At 48.9% G+C, this 2,311-nt stretch overlaps 1 long non-coding RNA gene across 1 annotated transcript; it reads right to left on the bottom strand.

The window, feature by feature from the left end:
* Positions 1–74: 74 nt before the first annotated feature.
* On the bottom strand, positions 75–2,231 carry LOC122194129. Its single transcript, XR_006183048.1, has 2 exons — positions 2,037–2,231; positions 75–755 (listed from the first exon to the last, which is right to left on the bottom strand). It is a non-coding gene; the product is annotated as an uncharacterized LOC122194129 (long non-coding RNA).
* Positions 2,232–2,311: the final 80 nt, after the last annotated feature.

The raw sequence follows: 2,311 nt of genomic DNA on the forward strand, positions 1-2,311 counted from the left end.
TGAACGTAAAATTGAAGCCAATTTGGTTGAATTAAGTTGAATGCAAAGCCAAAGCCAATTTGGTTGATGCAAAATGTCTGCAAGGCTGAAGCCAATTTGGCTGAAATAAACTGAATGCAGACGCTGAAATCAGCGCAACTCTTCAAATGGCCACAATGGGGCGCAAGTCTCAGACTGGCCGGGAAGGAACACAAACCGCCTCCACCGGCCCTTGGTTACAGGGTTGGGTTAGCCCTGCCTAGGAACAAACAAAGCAAAGCTAACCCAACCCCATAAGCAAGGCAAACTTAAAGCCAATTTGGTTTACATTAATTGAATGTAAAACTGAAGCCAATTTGGTTGAAATAAATTGAATGCACACGCTGAAATCAGCACAACTCTCAAAATGGCCACAAAGGGGCACGAGTCTTAAAGCAGCCAGGAAGGAACGCAGATGGCATCAGAAGGAAGCGCTGATTGGCCTGGGAGTAGAAGGGCCCTAAGGAAGGGTGTGGGTTAGGGTTGGATCGCTGGGCTGAGGCTGATGGGATGAACTATAATGAGACTGAGTGCCGCATCCCACACGTTGCCTGCGACGACCTTGGGAGGTGGTAGGGGCTTGCGGCAGAGTGACAGGAGGATCATGGAAAGGGAATGAAATGGGGATTCGGGTAACAACTCGACCAAACTGAGCTGGCGGTGAGTGTGGGAGGCCTGGAAAGACGATGGTGTCCCGGGGCGAAGTCATCAGCTGGAAGTGTCAAAGGCATCTTCACCTGTAATACAGAGAGACATGCTTTAGAAGGAGGAACACCGAGAGCTAAACGGTGCTCACTGTCAGCCCACCCCCACAAAACGTGGAAGCCAAACACCGCTCCAGGAAGTGGCATGAGAGCCACTAATAAATAAATAAAATAAATAAATAAAATAATAAATGTATTTAACAGGGAAGCTGCAGGGTTTTTGTTAGTATTACACAGAAGCTTACAGATGGGTTTAGTGACCAGTTGAAAGCACTATTGAAGGTTCAGGGTTAGTTTGCACAGTTATCTATACAGTCATGGCTGCAATTAACACTACCTTTGGGGTTCAGGGCTCAGTTCAGAGTGTAGGTTTGGGGAGAAGATATTAAGGTTAGGTTTATTAGGATTAGGCTCGGAGTGACTGTTGGGGAAGGCCAAGGCAAAGCTAAGAGCAAAAGGCAAGGAGAACAGCTGAGGGAATGCCAAAACAGAGGGCAAAGGCATAGATGACACCCAAGAGAAGACAACGTCAAAAGGCAAAGGGATGGCAAAGGCAGGGAGAGCACTGAAGAGAAGGCCTCCTCGGAGGCCAGGCCCCAGGAGAAGGCCACAGAGAACGCCAAAACAGAGACAAAAGAAAACAAATCCAGGAAGGCCAATGCAGAAGGCCAAGGGCAACGGCCAAAGAGAACGTGGCACAGAAAGACAAAACCGAAGGCCAAAGAGAACGCCGTAAGGGATGCTAAAACAAGAGGCCAAAGGGAAAGCGGCAAAGAAGGCCGGGAGCAACGGCCAAAGAGAACATGGAAGGAAACGCCAAAATCGACGCCAAAGAGAACACTGCAGGGAACACCAGAACAAAGGGCCAAAGAGAATGCTGAGGAAACGCAAAAAACAAGAAGCCAAAGACAGTGTGGCAAAGAAGGCCAAGGGCAATGGCCAAAGAGAACACAGCCACGAATGCCAGAACTGAAGGCCAAAGAAAATGTAGGGAATGCCATAACAGGAGGCAAAGGGAATGTGTCAAAGAAGGTCAAGGAGAAAAGGCAAGAGAACGTGGCAGAGATGGCCAAAACCGAAGGCTGAAGAGAATGCAAAGAAGGCCAAGGGCAATGGCCAAGAGAATGCCACAGGGAACACAAAAACAGGAGGGCAAGAGAACACAGCAGGGAAAGACCAGAGACAAGGAGAACACAGAAAGAAAAGGACAGGCAGCCTTCTGGGCACCGTGAAGTTCAATTAAGAGCTCTGGGAGCACCGTGTTGTGCCATGCTATGGAGTGGGTAAACACTGGTGGGTGAGCATTGCCCTTACCTGCTGGGCAGACAATTACCAGCCAGCAAAGTGGGGTTCCGTGGCATTCCAGGAAATGCAGATTCTGGCTCCTTGCTGCTGCCGTGAAGACCCACGCATCTCCATGCTGTCTTTAAAGCTCTCAGGAGCACTGCAGCTCTGCGGCCACCTGTTGGACACAACGCAGTAATGAAGGCACTGCCCCGCATATGTAGGGCTGCACCCTGAGCACATTGCTGTAATGATGATGCAAGGGTTATAATTAATTATAATTATAATTAACCTTAAGGGTATGA

The sequence above is a fragment of the Lagopus leucura genome, unplaced genomic scaffold, assembly GCF_019238085.1.
Source record: "Lagopus leucura isolate 7727_CA_CO unplaced genomic scaffold, USGS_WTPT01 34178-0_obj-0_obj, whole genome shotgun sequence".
NCBI classification, from domain to species: Eukaryota; Metazoa; Chordata; class Aves; order Galliformes; family Phasianidae; genus Lagopus; species Lagopus leucura.